General features: G+C 45.6%; 1 long non-coding RNA gene across 1 annotated transcript; it reads left to right on the top strand.

The window, feature by feature from the left end:
* Positions 1–3,174: 3,174 nt before the first annotated feature.
* On the top strand, positions 3,175–6,614 carry LOC147305344 (uncharacterized). The gene is made up of 3 exons (XR_015126728.1): positions 3,175–3,275; positions 3,493–3,592; positions 5,331–6,614. It is a non-coding gene; the product is annotated as an uncharacterized LOC147305344 (long non-coding RNA).
* The last annotated feature ends 3,186 nt before the right edge of the window (positions 6,615–9,800 follow it).

The following is a 9,800-nucleotide window of genomic DNA, read 5'->3' as shown; positions in this document are numbered from 1 at the left end:
TAGGGCGTCTGGGGGTTCCCTGGAGGCATCTTCCTTGGGGGGCTCAACCCGGGGTAGCGGTCATGTCCGATTAGGGGTTCTGTTGGCTCTCAGGTGACTGTTTCCTCGCGGCTGCGTGCAGCGGGGCTAGGGGAGGGTCTGTGCTGACGGACGTGGGTTACTGACCTGGTAGCCTGGCTGCCCCTGGGTGGGTCCGGGATGGGCGTGAGGTTCTGGGGGCGCTCCGTCTCTGGGCTGGGGCCCTGGCCGGGCCTCGGGGGCTTGGGTCCTGGTTGGTGTGTTGCCGGGTGTTGTGGGCGGGTGGGTGCATGAGGGCTCAGCCCTGGAGCAGGGTGCCGCCGGTGCGTCGAGCCACCTGGGGGACTCTTCAACTGGGGAGCTGGCCCCAGGGAGGGGTCACTTGCCCCTCCCTTCCTTCCCTCCCCATCTTCAGCTGCCTCCCTCTTCCCGCTCCACCACAACCACCCACACATGCAGGGCCTTGGAGTAGGGGTATGTCACCAGGGTGCAGAGGAGGCTACCCCCCCTCCCCCTCTGTCCCCTTCTGGCTGCCTCTGCCTCAATTTTATCCCACAACTTAGACATTCACATTACTCACACTCTCATTACACATACATATAGGATCTTGGGGGTGGGCACGCTACACGGACTCCAAAAGACCATCAGTGTGTACACCTCACCCTTGGCGTCGTTGCCCACCTCTCAATTTTAAATACACATAGACATTGAGGGCTAGCAGGAGGGGCTATGCGCCTACCTGCTGCTCTCTGGCAGGTAGCTCCATGCCCTCCTGGGTTTTAAATGCACCTTAGAACACACATGCATCAACACTACAATGAGCGGGTGGAGGGAGGTTTGGAGTCTTCTCTCACCCCCATTCTCTGCGGCCTGCTGGAGCGGGGGGGCTAGGAGGAGGAGTTGGCCGTCCGACTGCGGTCTGGAGTGTGGGGCCTCCCTGCTGCTGCGGAGTCGGGGCGGTCTGCCTCCCCCCACCGCAGGGAAAAGGGTAACACTACCTGGGTCTGGCTGCAGTTCCCCCCTCCAGGGGCAAGGGTACCTAGACCCAGTTCGTAGAGTACGCTTGGGGAGTGTGATCGTGCGTACAGCGTCTCTTTATGTCTGTCTCCACGTTGGTTGAGTGTGGAGTAAGTGCATATGAGAGCATGAGGGTGGGAATGGATGTTTGTATCTGTGTATGCCTGTATGTCTTTGTCTATATGTCAGGTTGGGTATCAGACGCCACCTCTCTGGGGACATCTCAGGCCCTCCAAGGTTTGGAGGTCTATCTCCCCCCACCACCACTTCCCCTGCCAGTGGCGGACTCCCTCAGACATCGGTGCGTTGGTGGTTCTTTGTGTCTGGGGATGGGCGTCCAGGTACACACCGGCTCACTCCTTGGCGGCCGCTTATCGGGGCCTGGAGCCTGGGGCTCGCTCGGGCCACTTCGGAGGTGGGGTGCCCCCAGCCTCTCGGCCTGGGGCTCGGTCACTCAGGCACAGCTGGCTGCCGGTGGAGCTCACGGGCGCGTCACTGCAACTCCCCCTGGCTTCTGCTCCGCGGCTGCTGAGTGAGCCCTCATCTGGGACTCTCCTCAGCTCTTTCTGGGACAGTGGCGCGGCTGCCCCTCTGTTGGTCTTCCTTGGTCTCTTGTGTTCTGGGGGCCTCTGGATGTCTGGAGTTTTGATCTCCTCCATACCTGCTTCATGCCCTGGAGGACGGGGCAGTGGCCCCCCCATACCCTCTAGCAGATCATTACATGAAGGAACCTTTTAAAAAAACAAGCTCGTCCATGCTCACAGGTGTACACACGGGTGATCACACCCACAAACTACACCCTTTTTGGCTCCTACCTCAAAGCACACTGTGTGCTGTCGATCTTACGTGCTGCACAATAATGTTTAATATTTAGTATTTACTGTCATATTCCCATATATCATTGTGATGTTGTTTATTCTATTACTCTTGCTCTCTTCTGCTTGTTTTCTTTTTTCTTTTTCAACAGGTGATCCAGGTGATCGATATATGCATTTTTTTCCCCCCTGCTTATTCTGTTGGTTTTTGCTTTTTGCCCTTCTCCCCCATCCCTCTTCTCAGCTGTTTCTCTTTCCCTCTTTCTTTCTCCCCTTCTTTCCTCCAGTCAAGTCTGTCCCGTATTCAGCAAGTGAAAATAAAATAAACAATAAAAGGTGAATCAAATGGACCATTATGGCAAGGCTGGGATGGTCAATTTGGTAAAGTAAATCCGTTGGGTATCTTTCTTTGCCTTTAGACAATAATTCTGATGGCAAAAGAGCCAAACGGGACAGGCAAAAAAAAAAAAGAAAAAGAAACAAGAATCTGGTAAAGTGTCTTAGTTTTTACATTCATCGGGTCCCAATCAGCCCAAATATCAAAGCGAAATTAAAAATGCATGCCATGAAAGAGTTCATAGGAGGTTGAATTGAATTGAATTGAATGAATGCTTTATTGGCCATATGCAGGTTGCCCCGCAGAGGAATAGGACCCCCCTAACATAGAGTCATCTCGTTTCTGACACTGTAACAAACTAAAAATATATCCATTTCCTTTTTAATTCAAGTTTCATTAAGAGTTCAATTGGATTTTGGTCAGCCGCGCGTGGGGGCCAGTCAGTGGTATCAATTTACTCAATCATTCAGGAACTTTCCTTCATACTCTCGAGCTATAAATTTATTCTTCTTCCTGCTCCTTTTCATGCATGGAAACAGTGTTACTTTAATTGAAAGGAAGGTTGTGTGTAGGAAATGAACTACTGCTGTATCATGTGTGAAACAAAATAAAAAATGAAATGAAATGACCCACAGCAGCAGGCTGTCTAGCCTTCAGCTCTGTCACCACCAGTCACTGCCCTTACATCAGAATAGCCTCTGTCGACTGGCAACCCTGAAATTGCAAAGTACAGAGAAGTGGAAAAAACTGTAAAAATGTAGCCCGAAAGTTTGCTTGTTTTCTGTTAATTTTTCTGTTTCTTTTTAATTTTTATTTATTTTTATTTTTGGGGGGGTGGGGGGTTAACCCTCTTAGGTCTCAAATGTGTTGATTTTTTAAAATAACCCACCTCATACCATAATAATAAAAAATGTTTATGTTGTTCTCCACCTTCAACTTAACCAGGCCACACCTCTGCAGTGGAGCCCATCACTTCAACAGCCATCGTTCCAGGACACACTCTAGAATCCAGCATGCTTTTGGAATGATGAAGACCAGGTTCGAGGCCATCTTCCTGCAAACAGATGCACCACACCTTGGTATCTGATGTAAGTAATGACCAACCACCACACCGTCACTACTATTAACAGGCAGGTAAGCAAAAAATATATAAATCTAGGATTCCTGTTTTTTCACAGTGCTTTGTTAACCTTTTTTTTGTTGTTTTTGTTGAAGAGTTCCTTGTTTTATATTATAGTAGTAATATTTTGTATCCACCATCTTTTATCTTTGCACTTCTCTGAATCCATCTATGTGATGTGGCAGTGGACAATGGAAAGAAGCATCCCAAACACTCTCTGCAGCCCACCCTGTGTGACCACCCTGTGCTTACCAAAACCAGACTTCCTGTTAGGGCAAATATCAGGTTTGCTATTCTATTAAAATTCAAAGCTTTTTATTCTTGGGATTTTTTTTGTTAGAATTCCATTTCCTTCTCATTCAGCAATCAGCCATTAAAAATGTTTCTAGTTAGCTAACAGATTACTTAGCAAATAATAAGCAATAAACAAATACTGTAAATAAACACACTGATGCAAAATACCATTTGTGTAAATCTGTTTATTCATTAAACATCAGTTAGAAGTTAAAATAACTTCTTGAACTTTTAATTTAATTTAATTTTAAATTAGTTTATAAGAACACAGCTTAATCTGTGTTGAAAATAATCTATCCATGCTTTCCCTGCTGTTTTTTTTTTAAACCTTTATTTATACAAGCAGTCCCATTGCAGCTCAGTGTCTTCTTTAAAAGAGAGATTTTTTCCAGACAAACATATTAAAACTACAAAAATAACAGATACAATAAAATAGCTCAATTTGTCTTGTGTACACAGACAAAAACAAGTTCCCAGTGATGATTTCACAAAATCATTTGTACGTCTTTTGAAATCTGCAAGTGAAATCATTTGAGCGAGCTTCAAATCCTTCTGCAATGTATTTCATGAAGACGGGACAGAAAAGGAGAATGGCTTCTTCTCAAGCTCTGAATGTAATGATGTCCTGAGGCTGCAATCTATGACAGAAATGTTTGCGTAACATGTACTCTGATAAATATGAGGGAGGTAAACCAGAAATAGATTTATAGATAAAGTGATACCAATGAAACATCCTGCCCAGAGGCCCAGTCAACCAGAGCATATACAGTACAGTAGTGTGTTAAAGGTCTACAGCCAGTTATAAATATTAATGCTCCATGACAGAATCCAACAGATAAAGAGAGTGAGCAGAGGTATTCATGTAAATTATGTCACTGTAATTCTGGAGGGGTAAAAAAAATTTTTTTTACTTGTGGTGAGAAACATGATCTGTTTCTGAAAATGAACCCGAACTTCAGCCTCAGTTTCTTTCACAGATAGTCAATCTGTGGCTTTAAGAAAAGATTGACATCAATTACAACACCTAGGTATTTGTAGGAGGCTACAGTTTCAATGGAAATGCCTGCAGCAGATACTAGAGAAGGAAATACTGCTGGCACCCTTTTTCTTTTGAGAACATCATGAGTTTGTATTTTTCTGCATTTAAAACCAGTCTAAGCTGACTGAGATTGAGACTGAATACTGTCAAAAGCTTGCTCTTGTTTAAAAACCAACTCGAAAATAAATAATTGTATCATCTGCATAAAAATGGACAGATGCATCTTGATTTCCCCCATTGACATAAATAGTAAATAAAGTAGGCCCCAGGAGAGAACCCTGTGGCACTCCATTAGAGACATTTAAAAACTGGAAGAGAGACCACTGAGCTGTACGCACTGCTTACAGTACGAAAGATAATGTCGTGGTCCGCCAGTCCTTGCCAGTCGAGCTGCCATGTATTTGGATTTGTGTTGTCTACTTTCCTCTGTGCAAGTTTGTGTGTGTATGGCGATGTTCACGTTTTGGTGCAACACTAGGCCTGGATAGTTTTCTTGCCTTGGAGCCAGCCACACCCGTGTAGTAATCACACTCGCCTGATGCTGTTTAGCCTTGGCAAGGGATCACTATCAAACAGAGTAGCTGAGCTACAGACGATGCTGGATCGTTGTTGTACACAGTCAGTACTCCAGCTCGTCAGGTGAAAGTCGTTGTGATAAGAGTACTTACTGCAGTGTCTTATTGTTTCCAGGTGAATTACAGAAACGTGTGGAAGGAGCTGCGCACCATTTTACATAGACATAGCTGTAAGTTGTTTTGTCACCACGGACCATGGTGAGAAGTCACTGCACGGGAGCTGGGAATCATCACAAGGAGAGATCACTCACTGTGATTAATTTGCACCGTTTATCTTGAATTACTGTAAATAAGCACACTTTCAGAAACCTGACAGATAATTAGAGAAACAGCCAACTGCCTGGTTTGAAAGGCCTATTTCCAGTAATCGTTGGCATAAAGTGCCATGGTCAACAGTGTCAAACGCTTTTGATGGATCATATAAAAAGAGCTGCAGAGTAGATCTTTGCGTCCAGGGCTTCACTGAGAACTTTTAGGGAGGCAGTTACAGTACTGTGCAGTTTTCTAAAACCAGATTGGAAAGGAGATAAAATACTATTTTAATACAGATAATTTTTAAGTTGATTATTTACCAGCCTTTCAAGAACCTTAGGTACGACACAAAGTTTGGAAATTGGCCAGTAGTTATTAGTCATGGAAGAACCACCACCTTTCCATAGGGGGAGTACAAAGGTGCACCTCCACATCCCTGCTAAAGTGTTCTGTTGTATAGAAAGATTAAAAATATTAAAAAAAACTGGCTCAGCTATGATATTTGTAGCCAGGCAAAAGACAAAAGGAGAACCGGCTGACCTTTTGGCCGTGCAGTGTCCTTGGGGATAGAAACAATTAGGACAGGAGGCCTAGTTGAAGAGCTCTCTCCTAGCACCTCATTCATAAGGACAAACCAGGTCAGCTGCAGTGGGCTTCTCACTGACTCCCTCTCCTGAACTAGATCCTTTCAATCCTGAAGACAAAGGAAATCAAAAAGGCAGCTGACAAAAAGACTAAAAATAAACATAAACTTCTTTTTAAAGATCATTTGTTCATAGAACTAAAAACAGGAAGAATACTGTCTGGAACAATATATCCTGGCTGCAATGATATCAAACGTTCTGTATAGGATGAGGGTTAATAAAACTGTACTCATGTGCACAAGGTGCTTATGAGTATAGTTTAAACTGACAGATTATTTACTCTCATACTTCAGAACCACAGTGGCAGAATCTTTGGTGAAAAGGAAATTTTCATCTGTCATTTGGATGAAATGAGCTGTTGGAACCTAAAACACGATGTTTAAATTCTTACTTTATATGAGTAAGAATTTAAACATCTAGTATTATCTAAAATGTGTTTCTTCATTTTTCTGGCCAGAGTGAGGTCAGTTTAAAAATAGAGCCTACAAAAAAAATGCTTCATGTTACCCAAAATTCATTTTTTACTTCCATAACGTTCTTCTTCTGTAACAATTATATTATTTGTATGTGTCATTTTTTTTGTATTTGTTATATCCTTGTGTATTTTTGATGATGAAAGTTATTTATTTAAAAAAAAAAAATAATCTGAAATACTTGTTTTGTGAAATCTTAAATAAATGTGAAAAGATGCTAGAGTGTGAACTAATTAACACAAAGAATGAACATATGGGGATAATATGTTAAAAGCAATTTATTACTGCTTAATTAATATTGAGGTAGTGTGCAAGTTATAAACAGTGATAATGGTTATATAATATTAATAACTAGCTACAACAGAAAGTGTTAATAATGTGGCAACTTGTTTGTTAGACAAATGTGTAAACAGTAGAGCCACAGTTTACACAAATTCAAATTTTATTTGTCACACACACAACCAAACACAGAATAACATGAGGTGAAATGCTTATTGCTGTGCAATGCCCGACCAGAACTGACAGTAATATTTACAGATTTAACTCAGAAATTTACAGTAAGATGTGCAAATAACAGTTTGCATAAGAAATTATTAATAAAAATTAATTATAAATCATAACAAGTGTGCAAAAGGAAAAACTAGAGTGCGTGTGGAGATGCGTGTGAAAGCGTCCAGTCCTACAGTGATGTGATGTGTGTGGGCGAGTTCAGTCCTACACCTGGTTTAGGGCCCGAATAGCTTGGGGGAAGAAGCTCCTCCTCATTCTCTCTATTTTGGGCTTAAGGGAGTGGAAGCGCTTCCCAGACCTCAACAGTGAGAAGAGTCCATTGTTGGGATGGGAGAGGTCCATCATAATCTCCCTGGCGTTAGTCTTGCACCGCTTAGTGTAAACGGACAGCAGGTCAGGAAGCTCTGATTGAATGATGTGTTCGGCCGAGCGCACCACTCTTTGCAGATCTTGTTTGTCCTGCTTGGTGCTGTTCCCAAACCAGGTGCAGATGTTTCCCGTCAGGACTGTAATATTTCATGTATATAGATATTCTTTGACAGTGCTTTTTTTTCTTGTTCTAATGTTGTCATGGTCCTGGGTCCCCTGACCCAACGTTTTTAGTTCCTTGTGATGTTTGTAATATTGTACTTGTGTGAGTTATTCTATGGTTTCTAGTTTCGATCCCTTGCCCTTCATGTTTCTCTGTGTCCCCTCTGTTCTGTGTAGTCTGTGTCTGCATGTTTGAGTTCCCCTCTGTGTCTCTCGGTTCTTAGAGTCCTCTGCCTTATGGTTTATGTCTCTGTGTTTCTTAGTTGCTGTCTCCACTGTGTCAAGTGTGCGTCTCTGTATGATACTTCCTGTTTTACTTTGATGGTCTGTGTCTTATGTGAATGTGTCCTGCTTCGCTTGTCTCGTCAGTCCTGATTTCTCCCAGCTGTGCCCTCCTCCTGTGTCTCATTCCCCTCGTTACTTCCCAGTGTATTTAAACTCTGTGTTTCTCTGAGTCGGTGTCGCGTCGTCCCTCATGCTGTGTGGATCTCCCTGTGTCTCTCTGTGAGTGCTTAGTTTGTTGTTCCCAGTTTAGTTTGGCTGTTTTTTCCCTGCCAGCAAATAAAGCTGTGTTTTGAGTTTACCTCCCCGAGTCTGTGAGTCCTGCATTTTGGGTCCAACTCCTGCCTGCCGCACAGCGATTCATGACAGTACGGCGCGACCAGACATGGACCCAGCAGCACTCAACCCACCAGAAGAACTGCGTCTGGACATAATCTACTCCGTGGAAAGACTCCTGCATCTGTGGCTCGAACATGAGGGGAAGGAATTTCGCCGTGCTGTGGAAACCAGACTACAGCGTTTAATCTCTGGTCTTCCTTGGCTATTCAGTGCGCTCCACCCACTCGAACAGGATTTAATCCTAAATGAGCTCCACCTTCATCCCCCAGCTCCTACTGCCCACCTGCCTGAAGGGCCGGACGTGGAGCTGCTCGGCCCGTCAGAGCCATCATCAAAAAAGAAACGGCGTTCCCACCGCCGACACCCACCGCCACAGCCGGACCCCGAGACTTCTGAGTTGCTAGCTGTGGTGAGTGGAAGGGACAATCAGGAGTTTCCTGACTGTGGGACTGTTTATTCCGGGGCTGTGTTTTTTCACTTAGCTGCCCAGCCAGAAGCGCTAGCTCCGTCTCCTGTGTCCCCGCTAGCACAGTCGTTAACTCCACCACAAGCTCCGTTTTCACCCCTACCATCACTTCAGTCTCCCTCAGTTCAGTCTGCCACTCAGTTACCTCCTCAGTTGACTTTAGCTCAGTCGTCTACTCAACCACCAACTCCACTCTCACCACAACCGTCACTGCAGTCTCTAGTGCAGTCCCCTGCAGCTCAGCTTTCCCCAGTGCAGTCTCCAGTGTCCCCAGTGCAGCCTCCTGCAGCTCTGCTTTCCCCAGTGCAGTCTCCAGTGTCCCCAGTGCAGTCTCCAGTGTCCCCAGTGCAGTCTCCAGTGTCCCCAGTGCAGTCTCCAGTGTCCCCAGTGCAGCCTCCCTTAGCACAGTCATCCACTCAATCACCAGTTCCACTTTCCCCCAACTATCATTACTACCTCTAGCTCAGTCTCCTGTGCACTCACCTCTGGTTCATTCTCCTGTGAAGTCAGCAACTCCACCGCCTACTCCACTCTCACCACCACCGTTACAACAGACATCAGTGCAGTCCCCTGTGCCAGTGCAGACGCCCTCAGTTCAGTCTCCCGTGCAGTTATCTACTTCACCATTAGTAGCTCAGGTCCCCGTGTCTCCAGTAGCTCAGCTCCCACTCTCACACGTGTCTCCAGTAGCTCAGCTCCCACTCTCACACGTGTCTCCAGTAGCTCAGCTCCCACTCTCACACGTGTCTCCAGTAGCTCAGCTCCCACTCTCACCCGTGTCTCCAGTAGCTCAGCTCCCACTCTCACCCGTGTCTCCAGTAGCTCAGCTCCCACTCTCACCCGTGTCTCCAGTAGCTCAGCTCCCACTCTCACCCGTGTCTCCAGTAGCTCAGCTCCCACTCTCACCCGTGTCTCCAGTAGCTCAGCTCCCACTCTCACCCGTGTCTCCAGTAGCTCAGCTCCCACTCTCACCCGTGTCTCCAGTAGCTCAGCTCCCACTCTCACCCGTGTCTCCAGTAGCTCAGCTCCCACTCTCACCCGTGTCTCCAGTAGCTCAGCTCCCACTCTCACCCGTGTCTCCAGTAGCT

Source organism: Aulonocara sp. 'chitande type north' Nkhata Bay, linkage group LG20 (genome assembly GCF_057382095.1).
Source record: "Aulonocara sp. 'chitande type north' Nkhata Bay isolate Kocher_YH1m ecotype deep benthic linkage group LG20, A_spYH_male_GT1.1, whole genome shotgun sequence".
In the NCBI taxonomy this organism is placed as follows: Eukaryota; Metazoa; Chordata; class Actinopteri; order Cichliformes; family Cichlidae; genus Aulonocara; species Aulonocara sp. 'chitande type north' Nkhata Bay.
The sequence above is the reverse complement of the archived record's forward strand: the minus strand, read 5'-3'. Positions and strand labels throughout refer to the sequence as shown.